The 27,827-nt window shown below is 46.9% G+C and overlaps 1 long non-coding RNA gene across 1 annotated transcript; it reads left to right on the top strand.

Annotated features, from left to right (window-relative positions):
- The first annotated feature begins 189 nt into the window (after window positions 1-189).
- On the top strand, window positions 190-27,827 carry LOC132496474 (uncharacterized). Its single transcript, XR_009533412.1, has 4 exons — window positions 190-340; window positions 14,989-15,090; window positions 25,398-25,492; window positions 27,741-27,827. It is a non-coding gene; the product is annotated as an uncharacterized LOC132496474 (long non-coding RNA).

The raw sequence follows: 27,827 nt of genomic DNA, 5'->3' as shown, positions 1-27,827 counted from the left end.
AGAGCACCTGGCAGGAAGTCCCTTTTTCCCCTCGAGGGAGAGTCTGGACCTTCTGCAGCCGGGTCCGCCCCCACCCCCACCCCCCCAGGCTGGGCCAGATGCGATGTTCCCCTAAAGTCTGGCTTTTCATCCCGCCGTCCATCACCCCGCCGGGGCCTCCCCTCGGTAAACTTCCCGGTCCCTTGCCCTCGCGCCTCTCCGCTCATTGCTGGCCCTCCTGACCCGGTCCCCACACGCTGTCGGCGACGAGATCTGTGGAGATCCGCCTGCTGCGAAGTTCTCTGCCATCGGATGTGGTCAATACACGTAAACCTCTGCGCGGCCGATGTCGGATGTCTAGGTGAGGAAATAAGACCAGGGTGCACAGGGGCTTCCCTGGCGGTCCAGGGGTTAGGACTCTGCGCTTCCAGTGCAGGGGGTGCGGGTTCCATCCCTGGTCGGGGAACTAAGATCCCACGTGGCGTGGCCAAAAAACAAAACAAAACAAAGACAAGGGTGCATAAAAACTTGAGGGCAATGTGTGAAATGCTCAGAGGTCGAGAGCAGAGCCTGGGTGGTTGAGCACAGGTCCTGGCCGAGCTTTGAGAGATGGTACACCCGCCCTTGGCAGGACCCAGGAATGGAAGCTAGAGTCCGTCTCAGACCCCAGAAAGCTTTACTCCAGTGAGGCTGTTGGCCCTTCCATTGCGAATCCCAAGGCCCTTCCTTGGACCCGCTCTAGCACTGCCGAGGGCTGGGGCTTGAGAGCTCGGGCCCGGCACCCGGCAGCCGGTTCCAGCCCTGGGTGCCTGGGCAAGCTACCTGGCTCCCACCTCACCCGGGACGACGGTACTGCTGCCCGCCGGGGCACCGTGGAGAAACCATGCGCTAGGATCTGGCCCTCTCACTACACCGGGACAATCCCCAGGACACGAGTAGCCCCTGCATCACCTTTCCCAAAATGGATGTGTTGGGTCTAGAATCACACCAGGAGCCGTGGACAGTCTGAAAGAGGCTTTGCACACGCTCTGACACCCTCCACCAGGAGAGGGAAACACGACCCCCCCCCCCCCTCCTGGTGCCCTCCCACTCTCTGGGGGAAGCCTCGGGTGGGATGTGCGCCTAAATCCATCTTCGGGCAGAGAAACGTGTTCCCAAAGGTGCCCTGTGTGCCAGTGTTCCTGGCGCCCACCGGGAGGACTCTGCACACACCATGCGAGCGATATCCGTTCCCTTTTTTCCTCCGCTGACCTGCAGGCGTTGCCCACGGGCCTCACAGGGCATAGGAAGCAGGCAGATTGCTGTGTCTTTCCAAACAAGAGTCTCCTACCTCCGTAGCCTCCTTTGAGTACACACTTAGGAAAGCTTTGAAATTAAAGTTCTTTACCTTGGGCCAAATCAACTTCTTAGTCAAGGCGAAAGACAAATGGCAAAACGGGGGGAAATATCGCCAGTTCACATCAGAGACAAATCTCTTTAGTACATAAAGAACTCTCACAATTTGATAAGAAAAAGACCAAAATAGAAAACTGGGCAAAAGGTACTAAAATATGATTCACCGAAAAGGAAATATAAATGGTTTGTAAGCATACAAAAAATTACTAATCTCATTCATGATGAGATACTAAATATAAAACTACACCAAAATACCACTTTTTACCTCTCAGACTGAAAAAAAATTGGATACCATGCTATGATAACAAGGCTATGTGGAAATAGGCACCCTCATACCTTACTTGTGGAAGGTTAAATTGGTCCAACTCTTAAGAGGGCGATATAGCAGTATCTATCAAGATGAAAATGCATAATTCAACTTTTATGGTTCTTACTGTATTTTATTAATCTGCCTCTTTTCTGTTGTTCTTATATTTAGTGGCTTCAACTGCAATTTCTTTTTTTTTGAGCAAGATGCTAATTTTGTTACTTTATTTTATTTTATTTTTTTTACATCTTTATTGGAGTATAATTGCCTTACAATGGTGTGTTTGTTTCTGCTTTATAACAAAGTGAATCAGTTATACATATACATATGTTCCCATATCTCTTCCCTCTTGCGTCTCCCTCCCTCCCACCGCCCCATCCCACCCCTCTAGGTGGTCACAGAGCACCAAGCTGATCTCCCTGTGCTATACGGCTGCTTCCCACTAGCTATCTACCTTACGTTTGGTAGTGCAACTGCAATTTCTTGAGATGAAGAATTCTTCTTAATTTGTGTATGTGTTTTCGTTGCTGTGGGTTTTGTGGTGATAAAGAATCAGGGGACTTCTGCATAATTGATCCTGCTTCCGGTGGAGTAAAACCAGAAAATCCTTAAACATCCTTTGCATGACAGTGAAATTTAATGCTAAATGTTACCAATTCTTGCTAGAAAAAACGAAAAGAAATAGGAAGTTTTGGCAGTTCAGCTTTATTTATAGTTGCTTGGATCAGAACAATATATGTGCATTGGGTTAAGTTGTGTGGTAAACTAATTTTTTTATAGATGGAGAAATGGATTTAAAAAGAAAATAACTTCATTCTTGATTTTTCTATTTATAAATGGGAATTTCCGAGGAGTGGTTATAACCTAGAATTTTGGGGGGAATTTGAATGATGGTTCATACTTTCAGTCTGGTAAGTTTTCAGTCTCACTGATATTAGGAGTTACGGTCGTTTTATTCAGCATCTTGGCTGGATGAGAGGAATGTGGAAGGAACAGAGAAAACAAGCAGGTGGAGAGAGAGGGAGGTTTGTTCCCATCTGATTGGGAATACATAATTTCAGTCACCCTTGAAAATGATAGAAGCTGAAAGAAGTTATGAAAATATCAGATGAGAGTTACTCTGAGGCTCAGGAAACATGGGCTGGGAGGATAGATCTCAGGTACTATCAGAAAGGACTTGACCTGCTCACCTGTGACTCGGGTAGAATCATTCTAGAAGCATTTAGCCCTCATGTTCTGTGTCCTGGTTTTGAATCTCTGACATATCCTGGTCCCAGATGTTTAACACAAGTACTCCATTCATCTGTCTCCCAAAAGATGCGTACGTAGGCAATGTACTAACTTTGAAAAATAAAATAAAATAAGGGCAGAGATGATGAAGTAAATTAAACCATGGTATCAATACTATTGAATTAAGTTCTGGGTAATCTATCTGTGTTCTACTGTTTAATCCATTTTTAAAGGTAAAAAGAATTCTATATACAACATTTGTTTTGTGATTTAAATTTAGGGATGAATTAAAACTAAGGTGACTATGGAGGCAAGAAAGTAGCTAATCATTGCTGTAGACTTACAGTTTGAGAAACTTCTGTGGAATGCTAGAATACTTTTTTAAAAATTTAATTCCAGATAACTTATAAATCACATATTATGCAAGACAATTAAAAATAAAGTCAGAGGGGGACTTCCCTGGTGGTCCAGTGGTTAAAACTCTGCGCTTCCAAGGCAGGGGGTGTGCGTTCCATCCCTGGTCGGGGAACTAAGATCCCACACGCCGTGCAGTACAGCCAAAAAAAAAAAAAAAAAGAGATAAAACCAGAAATCTTCACTATCCCTGTTCTCTAAATAAAACCTAATGCCTAAAACTTTGGGGAATGTTAACAGGTTTATTTTCTTTCATCACATTAAAGATGTCATTCCATTGTCTTCTGGCTTTATTGTTTCTAAAGTCAGCCACCATCTTCAAAGGCAATGTATCTTTTTTTTTTTCTGGATCCTCTCAACATTTTATGTTTATCTTTGGTTTTCAGCAGTCCTGCTGTGATGTGCTCAGTGTGGCTGGCTTTGTGTTTATCTTGCATTGGAGTCATAGTGCTTCTTGAATCTATGATTTGATGTCTCATCAGTTTTGGGAAACTCTTGGTTATTATCTCTTTTGGTATTGCCCCATTCTCTTTCTTTTCTGGGAAACCAATTACATATATGTTTCACCGTCTCAGTGTCACACATGTCTCTAATGCTTGTTTGTGTATTTTTTTCATTGTTTCCTTTTGTGCTTCAATTTGTATGTTCTCTATTGATTTGTCCCCAGTTCACTAACCCTGTCTTCTCTTGTGTCTAATATACTGAATTCATAATTTTATTTAATGTACTTTTTAGCTCTAGGGCTTCCATTTGATTTATTTTTCCAGATTTCAATACTCAAGTAAAATTCTCCACCTTTTCCTCTATTTTCTTGAACATGTTAACCATAGTAATTTTAAAGTCGGGTAACTTCAGTATCTGGCTTAACTGTGGGTCTGTTTCTATTGTCTTTTCTCTCTGGTTTTTCATATATCCAGTAATTTTTTATTAGATGCCAAATTTTGCTTGGAAAAAGTTGTAGAGGCTTCAAATGTTATTATCCTCCAGGGAGGATTTACCCCTTCCTCCACGAGACCAGTGAGAAGAGTAGCCAATCTTGTTCTGAGTCACAGCTGCATTGAGATCCTGGTAGGGCTCAGTCTACCTCTGTGTCTCCAACTTCCGCCTGGGAGCCTGGAGTTTGCTCTGCAGCGACCCACCCCATCAGCACCCCAGCAGGTCTCAAATGCATATCTTCACCTTGCAAGTCTATCAAAAGCTTCCTCTGCTTTTCAGAGGCTTTCCACTTAAATTTCAGTTTCTTGAAATACAGAGTTGCCCAGAATCTGGCACATGTCCTTGGAATTCCCCACTCGGTCTCTGCCAAAAGCTCTGCTGTTTGCCTGTCCCCAGCAGTGGCCTTCTGCGAATTCAGAGTCTGGATTCTCAGCCTCATGCCTGTGTCCAGAATTGGCAGATGCCCTCAGGGTAAATAAAAGTGGCTGCAGACGTTTGCTCACCCTCTGGGGTTCTCTGCTCCCTGGAGTCTCTTTTTTTTTTTTTTTAACTTATTTTATTTACTTATTTTTGGTTGCATTGGGTCTTCGTTGCTGCACGCGGGCTTTCTCTAGTTGTGGTGAGCGGGGGCTACTCTTCGTTGAGGTGCGCAGGCTTCTCATTGCAGTGGCTTCTCTTGTTGAGGACCATGGGCTCTAGGTGTGCGGGCTTCAGTAGTTGTGGCACGCATGTTCAGTAGTTGTGGCTCGTGGGCTCTAGAGCGCAGGCTCAGTAGTTATGGCACGTGGGCTTAGTTGCTCTGCGGCATGTGAGATCTTCCCGGAGCAGGGATCGAACCCGTGTCCCCTGCATTGGCAGGCGGATTCTTAACCACTGCGCCACCAGGGAAGCCCCTGCTTTCTGGAGTCTTAACTCCTCCAGTTCTTGTCTCTTCAGCAGCTCTTCACTGCCTTCAAAGAGATGGATTCTGACGTTTCTTTCTGGCTTTTCTAGTTGTTGTTAGTGGGAACGTTGGTCTGCTGCAAGCTGCTTTATCACCTCTGAGAGTGGACATTCAATTTATTGATGGACCACTATGTAAATTAAAAAGTAAAAGTGATGGGACTTCCCTGGTGCGTTTAGCAGAAACCAACAATTATTACTTAAGAAAATAGGGGTTTATTTTTCTCCCTTCAAAGGAGTCCAGAGGTCTGTAGTCTAGAGCTGATGCCATCACTGAAGGTTCTTTTAATCTTCCTTCTGGAGAAAAACATTTGCACTTTGATGGAAGAGTACCCGTTATCTGTAACACACCCTTCCACCTGATCAGACCCAGGCAGCTATTTCACAACTCTAACTAACTGTAGGTAACTAATAGCAATGCAGAATTCCTGTCTGTGACTAAGCAGATTCTGCCCTTTCAGGTAAAGGTTCGAGTGTCTTCCCTCCTACCCTGTGGAAAGCCAGTTTTACCTCCATTTTCCATTCATTTCAACATTCCTTTACTCCATATGAATTTGTGCTTCTTGGCACCTTATAACATCTGCCTAGTTCCCTCATAAGTTCAATAAAATCTTTAACATATGTTCATTTTTATATCTGAATGTGAGGCATGATTTTACTTTTTTTCTGAAACTTACCTTTTAACACTTTTTATGCCATCAACGAAAGATGTTAGCTGTACCTCCAGGCATTGTGTTTGTGGTCCAGATGAGAATAAGGGGGAAGGGCTAAGAATGAAAAATATATCAACTAACTCTGTCCATTTTTATCTGGAAAACTGTAGCTTGTCCAGAAGCCCCACCCCTAAACTTCCTCTCACTTCTGACTTATTAGGGAAAAAAATGTCACCTTGTCACTACTAGTTGCAAGGCATGACGGGAAATTACTGCTCACCACCCCCACCACCAAAAAAAAAAAAAAAAAAAAACCCACCTGGTAATCAATTAGCAAGGAAGAAGGAGAGAATGGACTTTGAGTAGACAGCCAGCAGCGTCTGGGTCAACAAGAACTCATTTAAGCAAAGTTTAAGGTAGATGACATCCATCTCTTGATGTGTCCCACTTTCCCTTTCTTCCGCATCTGCCTCCTCACCCCCACCCATGCCCATTTATCTCACAAACACTAATTACCAAGCTGTTCCAGCCTATTAAGGGATTCATCCCAATGTATCAGACACTTAGTGTGTTACCTCAAAGGGGGGATAAAATAGCAGCCAGTAATGGAATTACTATAAAGAGCGTGTCAGTAATGGAATTGCTGTAATCAGGGGTGGTCTTGTGAGGCAGCCTTTGCTGGGAGCGTCTTCCCCATGTTCCCTACAGCATTGGCCAATGCCTGTGTTACCTGCGCATGAGGCCTAGCCTAAGGCAACCAATCCCAATATCCAGAACATCCTAGGAATATTATTTAACAATTTTTTTCTTGTTTTTTCATTTCAAAAAATTTTAAATAAAAAAAAATGTTTAATTTTAAATAATAAAGTGAGGGAAGAAAAAATACAGATCCTTCAATGTTTCATTATCTAAAATATAACCATTATTAACATTTCAGTGTAAAATTTCCAATGTTTTCTTTCTAATAAGAGCTTTACTTAGAGATAATCATCAATCCACATGCAAAATTTTTCATCCTTCTAAAAATTAATATATTTTAAGAGTGTTTATTATTATTTCATACCTTCATCAATTAATTTCAGCAGCTACCTAACATCTCACCAAGTGGACATGCCAATCCATTGTTTCCTGTTGATTTATGTGTGTTTTAGCTAGATGCAGACTTACCTGCTGGAACAGAGACTCAAAATAACAAAGAGAGGAATTCCCTGGCGGTCCAGTGGTTAGGATGCAGTGCTTTCACTGCCGGGGCCCAGGTTCGATCCCTGGTCAGAGAACTAAGATCCTGCAAGCCATGTGGTGTGGCCAACAAACAAACAAAGGGAAAATTTGAATTTACAGTTTTCTTATCCAAACAGACCAGCTCTAGTATGGTGGCTCCACGGTGCAGACAAAGAGGTTTTTTCCATCTCGTTGCTCTGCCATATCCCCAGGGTGCTGCCCACATCAGCACAGCCCCAGGTGGCTCACAACTACATCCACAGTCTAGGCAGAGAGTAGGGGAGCCTCAGTCAGAAGCCACATCCTCACTTTTGCTTGTATCTCCATTGGCCAGCACTTGGTCACATGGTCACCTGGGTGCAAGGGAGGCTGGGAAATGTAGTCCTAAATTTGACAGCCATGTGATGACCTAGGTCAGGGATTCCATCATAATTAGAGAGCAAGGGAACTGGATATTGATTGCAGACAACTAGTTGCAAGGTTGTTTCTAATGATTCACTATTTACAATGGTGACGGTCATCTTTGATGTAAAGCTTTTTCTATACTTAGGGTTTTTGTTGTGGTTGTTGGTTGCTCTGTTTTGTTTTGTTCTGTTTGGTGACATTCCCAGAAGTAGAATGAGTAGATAAAAGGGTACAGATCTTAGACTCTCCATACTTACTGATACAGTCTCTTTACTCCCTCACCAGAATTGGATACTATAATTTTTTATTGAATAAATTTGACATATAACATTGTGTACAGCATGTTACATTGACATTTATATATTGTAATATGATTGCCATTGTCACAATATTCATCACATTACATAATTATCGTACAATACTCTTGTCTGTATTCACTATACTGTGCATTATATCCCTATGACTTATTTACTACTCGTTGAAAGTTTATAAGGTACTATAGTATTTTTTTAATCCGCCTTTTCCAAGGGAAAAAGAAGGAGCAGGGAGAGGAGGAGAGCTGAAGAGGAGGAAGGAGATATTTTGGGGTTCTTGTGATGTTAGTGTGTGTTTCATACTAACAGGGCCAGCACCTTCTGGTGTTTGCTTACTGGCTATATTTTCTTTTCTTTTCTTTTTTTTTTTTTTTTTTGCGGTACGCGGGCCTCTCACTGCTGTGGCCTCTCCTGTTGCGGAGCACAGGCTCCGGACGCACAGGCTCAGCGGTCATGGCTCACGGGCCCAGCCACTCCACGGCATGTGGGATCTTCCCGGACCGGGGCACGAACCCGTGTCCCCTGCATCGGCAGGCGGACTCTCAACCACTGCGCCACCAGGGAAGCCCAGAACTGTTTTAATTTTGACAGCAAGCACATATTACTTCTTTGAGGGAAGAGAGACTTGATCTTAAATTTCTATTTCTCCCATCAGTGCCTAGCACAGCAGATGCCTAGTAAATATATACTAATTTATAATAATTCCCTAGGAACACTTACTGATTACTCCATCAATTTCCAGATGAATCTGTTTTGGACACATTACACGAGCATAGACATACCCATTGTCTTTGCTAGGAGCCATACATGCCCTTCCCGTAATATGAAGAGAGTGTCAGACCAGAAGGGACCACCTCTCCTGGAGCGGGTCTGACCAAGAGGGACACCCCCTTAGTCCAAAGAGGCTGCAGTGTGGGAGGTGAGCCAGGCAGGAGAGGCAACCAGACTGGAGAGGCTGCTGGAAGAAGGCAGGTCCCGGGATGCTCAGAGCACAGAGCACAGGGACTTTTGTACTAGGGAAGGTCCTGCAGGGTCCTGCTTGGCTTCGATCACCTGTTTTCTTTGATACTCCTCAGTCCTGAAAGGGAAGAAGGGTGGGACAACAAAGGGAATAAAGTTTCAGATAGAGATTAGTCATAAACTTAGTAAGGGAACTCGGTTTTAGGGGGACTCGGTTTCAACAAGGGGATCAGCCTGTGGCAGGAAGAAGCCCCCCAAGTAAGACAGAGCGGTTAGAGGAGAGAGAGAACAAAGGAAACAAGATGCCAGACAAGGTCAGAGGGATGAGCCGGCCTCGTGGGGCCCAGCATGACTACCCCTTGGGAGCAAGAATCCACTAAAATGGTGAGAACAATTATGCATGGTAGGACTGCAGAAGAGCGGCCCAAACCAAGAGATAGCTAGAGATTGGACCTTCCAGGGGTTGTAAGGGATGGGCTGCAGGAAGTGGGCAGGACAGAGGGGTCAAGGTCACTCCCACGTTTCTGGCTGGGTGGACAGCAGTACCAGTCACTGAATGGGAATGGGAGGCCCTGGAAGAGAACTGGCCTGTTTCATTTCTGTTTTTTGTTTTTAGGAGGGAGAGGTTTGAAAGGACTCAAAAGTTCAGTTTTGGAGATATTAAATTTAAGTTTGGAAACGTCTTTGAGATGGGCAAGAGGGATGTCTGGGAAGAATATGACTAAAAGAGGAGAGATCTTGGCTAGAGATGTAACTATGAGACGTCTGTGTTCACGCACAAATATCGAAGGCATAGGCGTGGATGCGTAAGAAAGCACAAGGCTCAGAGCACAGAGATGAAACGTGGTGCAGGGGACTTGTCAGCGGCTCAGAGCTCTGACAACGATGGGTCCACCTTTTGCAGAACTAAGGAGAATGAGTTTTGAGAAGCTGCTCCAGCAAATGTGCCAGCCCGAGTGGTCACCAAGAAGAAAACTCTAGTGAGTGCCGAGCAGGAGCTAATTTATGCAATGAGGATGTGCAGAGGAAGCACAAGGTGTCAAAACAGAAATGAGATTCGGGCAAAAGCTAGATACCTGCACAGACATCCCCAGGAACCAACAGGCAGAAGGTGCTTTGGTGGCCGCTGAGCTAAACCTTACCCAGAAAAGTGGGTTTGAGTATTTTGTCAGTTTTTTTCTTTGCATACCGTGAAATTACTGAGTGCAGCACGCACTGACTGTATGGTGGGAAGTATCAATACCTCCTCTTCACTTCGGAGGAGTGCCACAGGCTGACAGCATAAGTGCCCGGGGAAGATGGTGCTGACACCACAGGAGCACGCAGAACCAAGGCAGGGCGCAGGGACTGATTGTATCACCAGCCGATAGACCATTAAAAAGACGTGCTAATGGTGGGTCATGGCATGATTTCTTCTTTTTTTTTTTTTAATTAATTTTTATTGGAGTATAGTTGCTTTACAACGTTAGGTTAGTTTCTTGCTGATCACTGCATGATTTCTGGCTTATAACTCGAGTCCAAAAACTTTTGTGGCATTGCTGTAAAAAAACCCTTCCTGGGCCTCCCTGGTGGCACAGTGGTTGAGAGTCCGCCTGCCGATGCAGGGGACACGGGTTCGTGCCCCGGTCCGGGAAGATCCCACATGCCGCGGAGCGGCTGGGCCCGTGAGCCATGGCCGCTGAGCCTGCACGTCCGGAGCCTGTGCTCCGCAATGGGGGAGGCCACAACAGTGAGAGGCCCGCGTACCGAAAAAAAAAAAAAAAAAAAAACCCTTCCTTTCTCTTGTACTTATCTATGTGGAAGTTTCTCAGCACCAGCACCTATAACAATAAAAAAAGGAACGGATCTGATGTTAATGTATCTTATTCCAGTAAAGAGATAAATAAACTGATTGGGAGAGAAATACAACCTCATTCACCTCATTAAGAGATGCATTTCCAATAAAAATTTACTTTTTTATGTTTAACAATTATTTACCAAAATTAGCAACCCATATATATTGCTTTAATCACATACATGTTACTAATAATGGCAATGATAACCCTAACCAGAAGAAACTTTTCAGTACTTAAAGACTTCTGATCATAGGATGTAAACTTTCCTTAAATTTTAATTTATATTTATGTTGCTGAGAAACCTGATAGGAATAATTCATAAAAGACTTCCAAACATAGCATGTATTACATTAGGATAAGATTAGATGTGGGAAGTGGTTGGAAAGACAAGTTTAGGAAGAAAAAGGAACAGTTAAAGAAGAACTTACATATTTTTATTTTATTTATTTATTTATTTATTTATTTTTCTTTTTCTAAATCCCAAGCTCCTAATTTATCCCTCACCCTTTTCCCCTCTGATAACCATAAGTTTGTTGTCTATGTCAATGAGTCTGTTTCTGTTTTGTAAATAAGTTCATTTGTATCATTTTTTTTACATTCCACATTTAAGTGATACCATGTGATATTTGTCTTTCTCTGACTTACTTCACTTAGTATGATAATGTCTAGGTCCATCCATGTTGCTGCAAATGGCATCATTTCATTCTTTTTAATGGCTGACTAGTATTCCATTGTATATATGTACCACATCTTCTTTATCCATTCATCTGTTGGTGGACATTTAGGTTGCTTCCATGTCTTGGCTATTGTAAATAGTCCTGCTATGAACATTGGGGTGCATGTATCTTTTCGAATTAGAGTTTTCTTCTTTTCTAGATATTTGCCCAGGAGTGGGATTGCTGGATTATATGGTAAGCCTATTTTTAGTTTTTTAAGGAACCCCTATAATGTTCCCCACAGTGGCTGCACCAATTTACATTCCCACCAACAGTGTAGGAAGGTTCCCTTTTCTCCACATGCTCTCCAGCATTTATTATTTGTAGACTTTTTGGTGATGGTCATTCTGACTGGTGTGAGGTGATACTTCAATGTAGTTTTTTTTGTGTGTGTGTGTGTGTGTGTGTGGTACGTGGGCCTCTCACTGTTGTGGCCTCTCCCGTTGCGGAGCACAGGCTCCGGACGCGCAGGCTCAGTGGCCATGGCTCACGGGCCCAGCCGCTCCGCGGCACGTGGGATCCTCCCGGACCGGGGCACGAACCCGCGTTCTCTGCATCGGCAGGCGGACTCTCAACCACTGCGCCACCAGGGAAGCCCCAATGTAGTTTTGATTTGCATTTCTCTAATAATTATCAATGTTGAGCATATTTTCATGTGCCTGTTGGCCATCTGGAGGTCTTCTTTAGAGAAAAGTCTATTTAGGTCTTATGTCCATTGGGTAGTTTGCATTTCTTGATGTTGAGCTGTATGAGCTGTTTGTATATTTTGAAAATTAAGCCCTTGTCTGTTGCATCATTTGTTGTCTTTTTGTTTTGTTTATGGTTTCCTTTGCTGTGCAAAAGCTTGTAAGTTTGTTTAGGTCCCATTTATTTATTTTTGCTTTTATTTCTTTTGTCCTGGGAAACTGATGATTTATGTCAGAGAATGTTTTGTCTATGCTCTCTTCTATGAGTTTTATGGTGTCATGTCTTATATTTAAGTCTTTAAGCTATTTTGATTTTATTTTTGAGTATGGTGTGAGGGAGTGTTCTAACTTCGTTGATTTACATGCTGCTGTCCAGCTTTCCCATTGCCACTTACTGAAGACACTGTCTTTTCTCCATTGTATATTCTTGCCTCCTTTGTTGAAGATTAATTGACCAAAGATGTGTGTTTATGTATTTTTAAGTGGTGGGTATCAAATTGCTATGGCATTTAGATATCACTGCATGTATAGCCAAGAGTCACATAAGTCTTATTTTGAAATATGTTAATAGCTGCACTAAATTTGGAGTTGCATCCTTTTAAACTTGTGATGGAAAATTTTAGGTGGAAGATTGAAAATTGTGAGGGGTAACTTTGAAGACAGTACCTTGCCACATTTTGGAATCATCCCGAGTTTAGGGCTCTCTCTGTGGTGAGATTCAGAATTTGAGTCTGTCATCAAGCAAGAACTAAAAGTGCCATGTTCTGCAAGCCACACCCTCCCTGGTGTATTTTCTGGGATCATCTCTATAAATCATGAGCCAAGTAGGATTCAGTTCACATGTTCGTACTGGACCATCACATCCTATCTCCACCTTGGCTCCCCTCTCCTCAAAAGCAGGAAAAGATTTCACTCCTCTACCCAAGCTCGGAATCAATCAGGAGGGCAAAAAAGCAGGACAGAATAGTACCCTACACACCTCACCAAGCGGGTTGCTTGATGATCTTTCATTAATTTGCCACAGGTTTATTGAGTACCTACTATGTGCAGGCGTGATACTCAGTGATCTACTGTTAGGCTGCCATCCACTAGTAGAACCTGCCCTCTACTTCTCTTTTAAAAAGCTTAAAGAAGCACTTAAATAAAAGAAGAACCCAGCAATAACTAACAACCATAGGTTTTCACCAAAAAAAAAAAAAATTAAAATGATCCATGAACATTTAAAAAGATGTTCAACTCCTCTAGTAATTAAACACAAATTAACCACAGTGAGAAATCATTTGCCTGCTATTAGACTGACATAGGTTGATAATATCCAAGGTTGACAAGGGTGAGGGGACTGGGAAATACACTTCGACATAATTTGTTGGTGAAGACATAAATTGGTGCAAAAATTTGAGCAAAAATGAAGAATATTAAGCTTTTTTAAAGTTTATACCTTTTGATTTGTTGATTTCCCATTGAAGACTACCGTCATGACCCTGGCCCAGCCTGCTGCTGGGATTGTCAGGACCTTTGTAAGACTTTGACTACATGTCCCCAACCACTCCCACTTTTGAAGAACAGCCTCTTGGGGCCCTGCTTCCAACACACTTTTCAGCGCCGAGAATGTGGAGGGGAGTGGACTGGTGCCCGGCTCAGCCACCCGGGGATGCAGGGGCTCAGGCTGCACTTCTCTCTCTATCCCTGTCCTCTTTCCCCACCACACACACGCACACACACACACACACACGCACACAGGGAAGGATAGTAAGAGCACTGGGCTTGAACATGACACCCGGGTGGTTTACCCCATAGGCCTCGTTTTCCTTCCTGGCCATAGGAGATTAGATCGGATGACCTCTCTGAGTTCCCCGTCCAATTAGATTGGATGTTCCTCTCTGAGTTTAACCCTACTTCTGCCCTCAAGGAATTTATAATGTAGTAGAGGGAGCAGGAGATATATCTTAATTCATGCAAACATTTATTGAATGCTGCTAGGCAATAAAGTTTAAAATATATATAATTTTTAATTGTATTTTTTTGGCCACGCTGTGTGGCTTGCATGATCTCAGTTCCTCGACCAGGGATTGAACCGGGGCCCCGGCAGTGAAAGCCTGGAATCCTAACCACTAGGCCACCAAGGAACTCTAAAATATATAATTTTAAAACATCATTTTTTCATAGAGAAAAATAACACAATAACTAAATACAATATTAGGAATGGAAGTAAATATTTAGAATGAGAAAAGTATGTTACAAAATTTTTTAAGTTGAAAACTACCACAAACATTATAAAATCCAGAAAAATTAAATAGAATGATTAATTATCTGCTACACCTTTATAACATTTTTTCCTTATAGTTTCTGGCTACAAGTTCTTTGGCGAACTCTTTAAATGACAATAATCTTGTCAGAGAAATTAAAAAGATGGTCTTCCCTCCACCATGGTGGATAAAAAGTTAGTGATTTAGTAATTTAGAAAAGTTTCCTTCACCTTCTGTGCCAGTTGTCAATTTATTGCTTCTCAGCTCCCAATATCTCTTCGTTGTTCTATAATTAATTAAGCTGGACCCTGGAAATATTTGTTTGCCAGCTGCTATGTGGTAAGCTTCGCCAGCAGAGGGCGCTGGAGGGACACTGGAGGAGCAAGGGGTTTCTCTTCCTGGTTCAGGTGCGTTGGTGGTGGCCATCTCCTGTAGCACAGGGGGTTCCGCCAGCATCTGGCTCCTGCAAGACACAGGGTTTCCAGCAGCACGTGCGGCTTCCGCAGCACTTAGCTCCAATGATTCCCAGCAGCCAGTAGCTCCCTTGGCACCCCCGGGGCAGCTTCACGGGGGGTTGTGGCCCGTAAGGCACTGTCCTGTGAACAGATTCCCCTGGCATTTTCTCCCGTGGCTTTGGGGCAGGTTCTAAAGCATGACACCTCCCCGTGGATGGTCCCTCTGGCACCACAGGAGAAGATTTGCAGCAAGTTCTGTCAACCTGGTACCTCAGTGACTTCTCTGCCTTGCAGCGAGCCAAGCCCTCTCCGAGAAGTTCTGGATCTCAGCCCTGCAGAGGGACCGCTTCTCACCCGGGTGATGCCCACTCCCTGTATCTGCTGTGCCTGCGTTCTGTAAGTAAGCATCTTTACTCCTTTCTACTCCTTTATTACTCTGATCCCCTGTTAATGTTAATTCTTTAAAAAAATTTTTTTTAATTGAAATTGATGTACAATATTATATGTTACAGGTGTACAGTATAGTGAGTCACAGGTTTTAAAGGTTATGCTCCATTTATAGTTATTATAAAATATTGGCTATATTCCCTGTGTTCTACAATATATCCTTACAGCTTATTTTATACCTAACAGTTTGTACCTCTTAATCCCCTACCCCTGCGTTGCCCCTCCCGCTTCCCTCTCCCCACTGGTAACCACTAGTTTGTTCTCTATATCTGTGAGTCTGTTTCTTTTTGGTTATATTCACTAGTGTGTTGTATTTTTTAGATTCCACATACAGTGATATCATACAGTATTTGTCTTTCTCTGTCTGACTTATTTCACTTAGCATAATGCCCTCCAAGTCCACCCATGTTGCTGCAAACGGCATTACTTCATTCTTTCTTATTGCTGAGTAGTATTCCCTTGTATATATATATATACTACATCTTCTTAATCCATTCATCTGTTGATGGACACTTAGGTTGCTTCCATGTCTTGGCTATTGTAAATAGAACTGCAATGAACATTGTGGTACATGACTCTTTTTGAATTATGGTTTTCTCAGGGTATATGCCCAGGAGTGGGATTGCTGGGTCGTATGGTAGTTCTATTTTTAGTGTTTTGAGAAACCGCCATACTGTTTTCCACAGTGGCTGCACCAATGTACATTCTGCCAATAGTGTATGTGGGTTCCCTTTTCTCCACACCCTCGCTAACATTTGTTATTTGTGTTGTTTTTGATGACAGCCATTCTGACAGGTGTAAGGTGATATCTCATTGTGGTTTGCATTTCCCTGATAATTAGCAATGTTGAGCATCTTTTCATGTGCCTGTTGGCCATCGGCATGTCCTCTTTGGAGAAATGTCTAAAGTCTTCTGCCCATTTTTTAAATTAGGTTGTTTGTTTTTTCCATGTTGAGTTGTACGAGCTGTGTTCATATCTTGGATATTAACCCCTTATCCGTCACATCATTTGGAAATATTTTCTCCCATTCAGTAGGTTGTCTTTTTTTTTAATAGCTATCAGTGTTTTTTTTAAGGTTAACAAAGCCGTTTTATATATTTTTTAATATTTCTTTATATTCTTTTTTTTTTTTTTTTTTTTTTGCGGTACGGGGGCCTCTCACTGTTGTGGCCTCTCCCGTTGCGGGGCACAGGCTCCGGACGCGCAGGCTCAGTGGCCACGGCTCACGGGCCCAGCCACTCTGCGGCATGTGGGATCTTCCCGGACCGGGGCACGAACCCGCGTCCCCCGCCTCGGTAGGCGGACTCTCAACCACTGCGCCACCAGGGAAGCCCCTTTATATTCTTTATTTTTTTGCTGCATCAGGTCTTAGTTGTGGCACATGGGGTCTTCACTGAGGCACGCGGGATCTTTCGTTGCATTACGAGCTCTTCGTTGTGATGCATGGGCTTCTCTCTGGTTGTGGTGTGCGGCTCCAGGGCACGTGGTCTCTGTAGTTTGCGGCATGCAGGCTTAGTTGCCCCACGGCATGTGGGATCTTGGTTCCCCAACCAGGGATCAAACCCACGTCCCCTGCATTAGAAGGCGGATTCTTTACCACTGGACAACCCAGGGAAGTTCCCCAATAGGTTGTCTTTTCATTTTGTTGACTGTTTCATTTGCTTTTGCTATGCAAGAGCTTTTTAGTTTAATTAAGTCCCATTTGTTTATTTTTGCTTTTATTTCCTTTGTTTTAGGAGACAGATCCAAAAAAATATTGATTATGTCAAAGAATGTTCTGCCTATGTTTTCTTCTAGGAGTTTTATGGTTTCTGGTCTTACATTTAGGTCTTTAATCCATTTTGAGATTATTTTTGTATACAGTGTTAAAGTTAATTCTTTATCTTAAACTTTCTTGTTCAAGTTGCTGTGAGGTTTCTATCTCCTGACTGGACCCTGACTCATAACATCTTTACAACCCATTGTTGGTAAATTTTAAGGATTATTTTTGCATTTAAGGAAATCTCTATCAAATTTCACATATGAGTTGTAAGGTTTCAGGGCATTTTGAGTTATTTTGCTCAGTGACTAATCTTAAAAACCCTTTGGGGCTTCCCTGGTGGCGCAGTGGTTGAGAGTCCGCCTGCCGATGCAGGGGATACGGGTTCGTGCCCCGGTCTGGGAGGATCCCACATGCCGCGGAGCGGCTGGGCCCGTGAGCCATGGCCGCTGGGCCTGCGCGTCCGGAGCCTGTGCTCCGCAACGGGAGAGGCCACAGCAGTGAGAGGCCTGCATACCGCAAAAAAAAAAAAAAAAAAAACCTTTGAATTAATGACGTTTATTAACCAGAGTGTCATGGATGACGTCCCTGAAGTGGCAGTCTATGAGTTTTATTTTGTCATTGTCAATGTCAGCATTTCATGTCAAATTAACAAAGAAGTTACATTCTTTTCCAATGTGTTCATGCGATTCATTAACTGGGTTATCAAACAATCCCAAAATCTATTCCTTTGTCTATTGAAAATTTATATTTTCCCCTGAATCAATTACTGCTTTTTATGTGATCTGAAAGTTGTTATAATTTGCTTCTCAATATCAGAATAATTTATATTGAATTTCTTTTTCATCTTCACTGCTTTTGTAGAGTCTGCTGATTTTAAGTTGAATTTAAAGATGCCAAAAGAAGGTATCCTATAACCGCAATCTAGAGTCTATAATTTCTCACTCATTTTATTAAAATGTTCCGAAACAGTTTTTGAAATTGCAGTTAAAAGACGGTATCCCAGTTTTCTCAGACATACCATTCCCATCGATAAAAGGGGGGAAATGTACACTGTACTTAATTTATACTCTGCCCAAGGGGCGAGCAGAGGGCACATCCCAACAACACCTGTTACAGACAAGTCAGAATTTACAGTCTTCTCTGGGCTGCAGAGCTGAACCTCCCTCCTTTGGACTCAGTAATCCCTCCCCCACCCCAGCATCTGAAGTTCTTCATCTCTTTTAATATATTTGTATTCATGTGTCTACAGAGACCCTTTTATCAGGCAAAAATCACCTCCCTCACCCCAAGCAGAAAATGCCAGGCACCTCACCCTTTCAGCCTCCCTGGCAACTACAGGGCAAGCACATATAAAAGTTTCCACCAATCAGCCACATCCCTCCCACACCTCAGATGGGAAGCTAGTGACTAAACGAGGTCGGTCTATGCAGACTCTTTTAGCCCCGGTACAGCTACATCCAGTGTCCAGAGGCGGCGGCAGTAGCAGCTCTAGCTGCCTGGAGCAGTAGAGCATGGGGGAGGTAACACCGGGGCACTCGTGAGGTGAGACCATAAGACGCCATGGACCTCACTGTGCTCCCCGGGACGCTCCTGCCCGGGACCCAGCTGCCATGCCGTGAGGAAGCCCAAGCCAGCTCATGTACAGCGACCACACCAAGAGGCTTGTGTAGGAGCTGTGGCTGACAGCCGGTCTCAACTGTCAGACCTGCAGTGAGCGAGGAAGCCTCCACAGGATTCCAGCCCCAGCTGTCAAATCGCCCTAGCCTTCCAGTCTTCCCAGCTGAGATCCTGGACACGCTGGAGCAGAGACTATGTTCCTCTCTTTGCCTCTTCTGGGTTCCCAACCCGCAGAACCAGGTGCATAAAAAAAAACCCCATCATTTTTGACACTCAGTTTTGGGGAGGTTGGTTTTGCAACAAGCAGACAGAAGTGGACGGCAGAGCTATGGGCAGGGTAAAGGCAACGAGCTGCCCCAAGAAGGGCCCTACCTGGACAGCAACCACACCCAGGCCTGACCTACGCAGTCGTGTTAGCAGAGCCCATGAAGCTGGAGGTGGGCGAGGGGCCGCCCGAAGGGGCAGTCGTCCTGAGGCACCAGAACACCCAGCCTCCTCGGTCCACCCCTGAGCACCTGGGGGCACAGCCCCGAGACCCAGCCTGACAGGAAGGGTGGAGAATGAGTCTGAGGGCGCAGTGGTGTTACAAGGGGGACACTCTGCGGGGCTGGAAGTTGAGAAGTGTGGACATGGGATTTCCCTGGTGGTGCAGTGGTTCAGAATCTGCCTGCCAATGCAGGGGACCACGGGTTCGAGCCCTGGTCTGGGAAGATCCCACATGCCGCAGAGCAACTAAGCCCATGTGCCACAACTACTAAGCCCACGAGCCACAACTACTGAAGCCCGCGTGCCTAGAGCCCGTGCTCTGCAACAAGAGAAGCCACTGCAGTGAGAAGCCCGCTCACCACAACGAAGAGTAGCCCCCGCTTGCCGCAACTAGAGAAAGCCCGCGTGCAGCAACGAAGACCCAACGCAGCCAAAATAAATAATTAAATTTATTAAAAAACGAAGAAGTGTGGACATGTATAATCTCCCATGAGTGACCAAGATGTGGGGTGGTAAGCGCTTCCATGAGGTGGGATTTTACCAGCCAGTGAGGAGCTGCACATTACAGACAATCCTTGGGTGCGGCCGAGTGCAGCAACAAGCACTTCCTGCAGCTCATTTGTCTCAGAGCCCCTGTACAAGCAGCGCCGTAGATCCCGCTGAGCCGAGGCCTTTCTGGCTGCCCCGAGGCCTTCCTGGCTGCCCTGATGACAGCGCCCATATATCTCGGAGGGAGGTGCACGGAATACTAAAAACTTTAAATGCTGCAATCAGGACTCTGAAAGAAATGTTGCTGGAATTATTGAGGAAAATTTACAAGTGAAATAACCTAAAAGGCTGCAAATGCAAATGACATTAAATTAGCAGGGATTCAGGGAGCACAAGAATGACTCGTCCTTCCTGGAAAAAGAAAGTGGTTAGAGATCAAATCACAAGCCAGGAAGGACAGGGGACACCACCCCCAAACCCCACATTCCTGACACGGTGTCCTTGGACCCCAGCCCTTAAGGAGCTGACCCCAACCTCAGAGGGTAAGTACCACCAAACCTTGCTTACCAGCAACCTTGACGCAAACCTGAGCACCTGGGTCATTTCTGAACTGAACCCGTGTTTCATCTGGCTCTGGTTCCCTGTGAGGGCTGGCTGCTCGGGACCCTCTCACAGGGGCCATCCTGAGGACCCTGACCTGGGGAATACGGCGGCGACACGCAGAGCAGAGGGATGCTATGTTGGTACACGTGCAGAGTGGACGTAACTGCCCTTAGTACTTACATCCTCAACGTGAGCTTAAAATGCAGATCCTCACATCAAATTTTGCCAACAGCAACCCCTCTGCTCTGGCCCACTGTCCCCTCCTTCCCCAGCGGGACACCCCATGATGCACCCAGGGCTGAGCAGCTGAGTGCAGGTGACCTTCAGATGAAAGGCTGCCTCTCCCGATGTGAGCACCTGAGCACAGGCAGGGAGGAAAGAGCCCAGGGAGGGGGGTCCAGAGATGGGGTTCTAAACTCAGCTCTGTGTCTAATGAACAGTGTGACCTTGGGCAAATCCCGTGCCCCATCTGGCCTCTGCTTAGTGTCTGGGTGGCTCTAAGATCCGTCCTGATGCTGAGACTCTGACTCGGTGGGGAGAGGAGGGAGGCTCGTGGAGAGTCCTCCCAAGGTGACTTACATGAGCAGAGCCCACTGCCCTTCCGTTCCAAGAGGAACCTCTACCTGCTTGGCGGCCTCAGCTGCCCAGGTCCTCTCTGGTGTGACTGGACTTGGGTTGAACGCAGCGAGGCCATTGTTTTCTCCGTGGAAAATCTCGGATAAGGAGCAGGGCTCCACTACAGCCAGATCAGACTGGCCTCCATGATAGGGTCCCACCTCCCCTTCCCTTGATATCCCAGCCAGCCTGGCCTCCTGACCCCAGCGCACAGTCACCTGTGCATGCACACACACACACCCTGCCGGTTCAGTACAAGCTCAGTGTTTCCCTGATGTGGAACATCTAGCTCTCCTCTCTGTCCACCCATCCCGTATAATCTAGCTCAAGTTTTACCTCCTCTGCGAAGCCCTCCTGGATACATCTTCATGCAGCCAAACAGCATCAATTCTCCCCCATTTCAGCCGTAGCACTTAGTGCCCAAACTGTAGACTAAGGTCTAGATAATTTCTATGCAATATTTAAATGCAGCTTCAAACATACAAGCCAAGAAATGTCACCAGCACATGCCTTGCGTGGTCTTTTTTCATTCGTCACATTGAATACTTCCAAGGACTTTTTTTTTTTTTTGGCTGCGTTGGGTCTTTGTTGCTGCGCGCAGGCTTTCTCTAGTTGCGGTGAGCGGGGTCGCTGAGGTGCCCGGGCTTCTCATTGCAGAGGCTTCTCTTGTTGTGGAGCACGGGCTCTAGGCACGTGGGCTTTAGTAGTTGTGGCACGTGGGCTTCAGTAGTTGTGGCACGTGGGCTCTAGAGCGCAGGCTCCGTACTCAGTAGTTGTGGCACATGGGCGTAGTTGCTCCGCGGCATGTGGGATCTTCCCGGACCACAGCTCGAACCTGTGTCCCCTGCATTGGCAGGCAGATTCTTAACCACTGCACCACCAGGGAAGCCCCTTCCAAGGACTTTTCATCTGCAGACTTAACGATGCTCAGTTTGGGGAAATGTTCATGTATTTTTACAAATTAACTTCTTTCCTATATTTTTTTGTTCCCTGTTTCCAAAACTGCAATTTGGATATTCTGGATTTATCTTCTAATTTTATTTTCTCTCCTAAATTCCCAGAAGCGAAGGTCATGAAATACATATTGAAAGAGTACCCTAAATGTCCCATACAATGTAAAGTTAGACTCCCTCAAAAGCACATCATCATGAATTTTCAGGATACTAAAGATAAAGAGAAAACTCTAAAAGTTTCCAAAAAGAAAAAGAATAGATTTGATAGGAAAGATCATGGATCAGAATGGCCTCAGACTTTTTTTTTTTAATGTATTTATTTATTTATTTTGGGCTGCTTTGGGTCTTGTTGTGGTGTGCGGGCTTCTCATTGTGGTGGCTTCTCGTGTTGCTGAGCACGGGCTCTAGGCGCGTGGGTTTCAGTAGTTGTGGCACGTGGGCTCAGTAGTTGTGGCTCATGGGCTTAGTTGCTCCATGGCATGTGGGATCTTCCTGGGCCAGGGATCGAACCCGTAGCCCCTGCATTGGCAGGCGGATTCTTAACCACTGCACCACCAGGAAAGCCTGGCCTCAAACTTCTTATCAACACTAGGCAGTAGCAGTGCCCTCAAAACTCTGAGGGAAGGTCATTCCCAAACAACATTTATATACCCAGCTCAGCTGCAGAGGGTTAGGATGAAATAGACATGTTCACAGGTGCATAGCCTCAAGACTTCATCTCACACACCCTTTCTCAGAAAGCTACTGAAGGATGTGCTCAGTCAAAATGGGAGGATAAAGTAAGAAATTAGAAGAAAGAGGATCCAGGAAATGGGCTGCCACCCAAGTGAGAGGAGGGTAAGTCCAGGATATCAGCTGGCCCCAGACGAAAATAAGAGCCCATTTACATGAGAGCAGGGCAGATGGCCCCAGGAAAGAACTCTTCAACACACTGAAGTTAATAGAATATCTAATATAACTGAGTTTATACAACTTGTAAATTGGTTAGAATTTGGTGATAAAATAGTGATAAACCTATGGAGCACGAAGCAAAAGCCCACGCAAGACAATTAATAAAATCCACAGCAAATGAAACATGGCAGAGAGGAAAGAATAACCATGGCTCATCTGTGAGTAGCAGTTACCTAATCTGTTAAAGGGGAAATTGATCTAACCCCAAATAAGATGTAACTGGGAGGTGAGGAGACAGGAAGTGTACGGGGGTGAAGAAGAGCTAAATCTTCATCCTCCATCCTTAGCAGAAAACACCTCAAATGAAAAGCGGAGATTATAAATCTGTTGTGTTGTGACGTGGAGGAAGAGCATAAAAGAATCAGCTAAAAGCGCAGAGAGCTGCCCCCGCCAATAGGAAGTGGGGAGGTGGAAACTGCTGCTTTTCTTACCAGCCTCCTGTAACTATTTGACTTTAGTCTGTGTAATTTTAGTAAAATTACACAAAGCGAGACCCTAAGGAGTTGAATGGATGTGCCATGTGCGTGGGCCGGGCCTACTGGCCACCCTCAGGAGGTGCCCCGGTGTGTCGCGGCACTCACGCCCCAGAACTGCCCCTCCAGGAGACTCGACGGGGAGTGGGGAGTGAGGGTCAGAGGGGGGACTGGGAGGGCGCGGTTGGGTGGGGTGCTGAAAGGGCTTCCGGAGGTCAGGGCAGCACCGGGTGGGCCCGAGCCTGGCGTGGCGTGGGCGGCCGGCTCCGCTTTGGAGCGCTCCATTTGCCCGCGCCCGGGAAGCAACGCAGGGTGTCGGTCCCGCGACGGCCGCCAGGTGGCGCCAGAGCCCGCGCGTCCCCGCCGCGCCCTCCCTGGGCGCCGAGGTCAAACCCAGCGCGGGGGAGGCAGCCGGGTCTCAAGGGTGCATCTTAGGATCCCGCCTCGGCAGCCTCAGGGGAAACTTGTTTTCAGTGGGAATTTTAAAATTTTCAAATATATACCAAAGCAGAGCGAAGGCTAATCCAGTTTCTCCTATCCGTCCACCCATGCCTCCCCACCCATTTTATTTTTAAAGGCAACTCCCAGACATCCAATCATTTCATGTAAATTTCTCTGTTGGTAACTATAAAATAAGCACACTTTAAAAAATCGTAGTCACAATGTCATTACCATAAACGTGGAACAACTGCGGGTCCTGGATCAGGAATCTGCGGCACGGAGGGTTGGAACCTCCAGGATCAGGTAGAGAGCCGGCCCTCCACACAGGGCGTGGGGTGGTGGGCATACTGGGGGAGAGGGACCCCCCCCCGCAGTTCCTCGTGTGGACTCCCGCAGAGCTGGGTCACGTGGCCAGCGAGGGGCAGGCTGGGGAGCCCTGGTCCTGCCCACGCCCTCCCCACCCTGGACCACTCTCTCCTGCCCCAAAACAGATCCAGGTCAGCTGGACGGTGAAGGAGCAGAACGGACGACTAGTGCCTTCCGGGGCTGTCCTGTCTGGTCCCATGAATTCAGTGCAGTTCGTAAGGCTTAAATCTTGGGCCCCTTTCTCTGCCCAGCTGGTCCCGTGTGCCCAAGGAACCGAGCAGCCCATCTCTCCTCCGAGCTGTCCTCCTGCCTCCGTCCCGGGGCTGCTCCTCTCCTGCGCTGACCGCAGTGGGGGACAGGCCTGCTGTGCTCCTTCCTTGTGTCCCGCCCTCTCACATCTCCCCCATTTCAGGGCCAGTCCCTCCAAGGAAATGGGGGGGTGACATAAGCACATGCGGGCGGGTGGCAAGGGTTGTATTTGTCCCTGATCTCCTCTGGCAGGCTGCTCCGGGCTCCAAAGCCGGGGGGTCAAGGCCCAGCTCTGCCTGGCGAGCCGGCTGGCCTTGGGCAGGCTACCTCACCTTTCCTGGGTGCAAATCTTCATCGATGCGATGGGAACGGTGGCACCAAGAATAGGTCTGAAGCTTCGAGGGGACTGTCCTGAACGCTGAGCTCAGTGTGTCCCTTGGTGATGTTCTCGCTAAACTGGCCTCTTCCAGACCCCATCTTAGGCCGGCCCCTTTCATTCGTCCTCTCGACAAGTGCCTGCTGTGTGCTGGGTGCCAGGGAGCTGCAGCGAGGAAGGCAGAGCCCACCTCTGCTCTGGCCGAGCTGGGGTTCTTGAGAAGACACAGTCCAACAAGGGCCAGGCAGGTTGTGGGCCGGCAGAGCAGGGAGTGCTGGGGACCAGGGCGCCGGCTTCAGGATGAGCAGGGCTTTCCCAGGTGAGATGCGCTAGCAGGTGGCCCCAAGGTGGGCTCACTTGATCTGCTCAGTGCTGTTCATCCCCACAGGACACCCTGCCCAGTACCCCTTCCTCTGCTCTCAGCTCCTCTCTCCCCTTGGCTTTAGCTACTCTCTCCTTCCAGGCTTCCTCCCAGCCTCTGGCCCACGTGGAGGGAAACAGAGGCCCTGGGAGCTGGAGGAGGCTTGTTGCAGCCCAGCCAGAGGGGGAGACACCGAGTAGATCAGAAGGACTCGGGTCTGCTGACCTGGATCAGCTCTGGCCAGTTGGGTCACATAGTACTGGGGCCCACGGGGCCGACCTGCACCTGTGCGGTGCAGGGGAGAGGAGGGGGGCCGAGGAGGGTGGGCTGGGCCCTGGGGAGTCCCTCCTGCAGCCTCCTGGGAGGGTCTCTTCTCCCACCCAAAGGGGCCCCCTACGCGTTTTGTAGATGAGGAAACCGAGGCTTAGGAAGGTAGTTTTGTTTCTTTTGGCTTCTGTGACACATCACCACAAACTTGGTCCTGTACGCAACAGAAATGTATTCTCTCTACAGATTCATGAGGAGCTCCCTACGCCTACGCAACAGAGGAGGGAGAATCAGTCTGTCATTCCCAGGGGGCTTTGTGCAATAGCTGCCGTCACATGGAGGTGTGCGACCACTGCATCAAGTCCCACTCAGGGATGGTCCTGAAAGACAGTAGTGAAGGGAGAGCCTCCTGGTGGTCCCATTTTGGCCAGTCTGGTCGTCTGCTTTGCTTTGGAGGAGAGGTGGCTGGGGCTCTGGATCTACACTGACTAATGAGCAGCGGGCAACAGACTGGCTGGCTGGTCGGGCACCTCTAATGGTCAAGACCAGGAAGTCTGGGAAAGAGGTCCATGGACAGAAGTCCCAGAAGGAGCACCAGGTGAAGACACAAAGGTGTCGTATAAGTTCCCATCAGGGGCAGAAGAGGCTCTGGGTCATCGGGCTGATGAAATGAGCGGTCTGTCCTGTGAATGTCTGTCAGCCTCTCTGCCCCTCCCCCCGGTGCTTTTTCAGTAGGCCCTCCTCACTAGGGCCAGCATGCATATCATCTCCACTGAGGTCCCGAACTGATAAATACTGACAAAGAGCAATGCTGAATCCCTGACATGGCGGACCAGCCTAATGACCTGTATTGTTCCTTCATGGACGGAGCTAGTCATTTGTTCCCTTAGGAACGGAGTCCTGTTCCAGATACAGACTTTCTTTCCCTACTTGCAGAGCTTCTGCCAGCACCAGATTTTCAGAATGCCCCATTCGTTGTCATGGTAACCCACACAACATCCTCTCCAACCAAGGAACTCATTATAGAGCAAAAGATGTGTGGCACTGAGTTCATGCCCAAGGAATTCACTGGTCTGTGCACAGTTACCCAAATACTCAGTTGCAGCTGTTTAGGTGAACTGGGGAATGGACTCCTGAAGGCTCAGTTTTGGCACCCACTGCAGGCCAGCACCCTGCAAGGCTAGGTGCCCTCCTTGAGGGTGTGGTGTCTCCCCTGGCAGATACCATCTATATAGGGTGCTATTTCCCACATAGCCAGAATACACAAGGCCTGTTTTTTTTTGTTTCTGTTTTTTTTGTGTGGTACGCGGGCCTCTCACCGTCGTGGCCTCTCCCGTTGCGGAGCACAGGCTCTGGACGCGCAGGTTCAGCGGCCATGGCTCACGGGCCCAGCCACTCCGCGGCATGTGGGATCTTCCCGAACCGGGGCACGAACCCGTGTCCCCTGCATCGGCAGGTGGACTCCCAACCACTGTGCCACAAGGGAAGCCCAGGGCCTGTTCTTTGACAAGGTACCCCCAGAGATGCGAGTTGGTCTCCAGCGTAAACTGGAGAGATTCAAGGAGAGAGGAGTGGCATGAAGTAATCATTAGGTGCGTGGATGTGCAGAAGGGCGAGGGTGGACGAAGAAATACCTCTGTCGCTATTGCATCAAACAGCCCTCTTACAGAACGTTTGCTTCTCCCCCATAACCTTGGGCTCAGTAGGTTTGGAGGTCGTAGTGCACAAGAAGGAACACTCTCCCCAGCGAACACAATCTTGATCCCATTAAATTGGAAGCTCATGTTTGCTACTGGCCACTTCAGGGCTTCTCGCGCTGCTGAACCAGCTGTACTGGTTGGGTTGACTTGTCGCAGTTACCAGGGGAAATTGGATTGCGGGGACAGAATAGGCCACGGAGAACAGTATCTGAACCAGAGGGTTTGCTGGAGTGCCTCACAAGTCTCCTCAGTCCAAAAATAATGGCCAGTGGGAAACTGGTGACTCAAGAAAGATAGGACAGGGCTTCCCTGGTGGCGCAGTGGTTGAGAGTCCGCCTGCTGATGCAGAGAACGCGGGTTCGTGCCCCGGTCCGGGAAGATCCCACATGCTGCGGAGCGGCTGAGCCCATGAGCCATGGCCGCTGAGCCTGCGCGTCCGGAGCCTGTGCTCCGCAACGGGAGAGGCCGCAACAGTGAGAGGCCCATGTACCGCAAAAAAAAAAAAAAAAAAAAAAGAAAGATAGGACAACTAAGAACTTGAATCTTATGGGGATGAAGAATGGGGCCACCCCTGTCAAAAGGCAAGGGAAATACAGACGGGGCAGTGGAAGAAGGAAGCTAAGAGCAGCAGCTTAGGTCTTGTGACCAGCAACAAGTGGGCTTTCCCTTTCTTCCGTTTTTCCTGTTACCTTCTGTGCAGAGCAGTGTCGGTCACTGACGCTATTCCTATTGGAATTAGGACTGACTGACAGCACCCCACTGTGATCAGTGGCTGTTGGGACCTGGTGTTTCCCCTGGGTGGGACCACAAGATTTATTCCTCTAAGCAAAGGACAGAAAGTCTCTCCTGATCTGTTCTCTGTCCTTCACCTGCCTGCTTTGTGTCCCAGGAGGCTGACCTTGACAGACTGCATCATCCGGACTCCCTCACCTTCCGGCTTCTAGTTGGATGTGGCCAGTGGAAGCGCTGCAGGACA

This window comes from Mesoplodon densirostris, chromosome 9, assembly GCF_025265405.1.
Source record: "Mesoplodon densirostris isolate mMesDen1 chromosome 9, mMesDen1 primary haplotype, whole genome shotgun sequence".
Lineage (NCBI taxonomy): Eukaryota > Metazoa > Chordata > Mammalia > Artiodactyla > Ziphiidae > Mesoplodon > Mesoplodon densirostris.
Note: the sequence above shows the minus strand (reverse complement) of the source record. Positions and strands in the feature narration are given on the sequence as shown.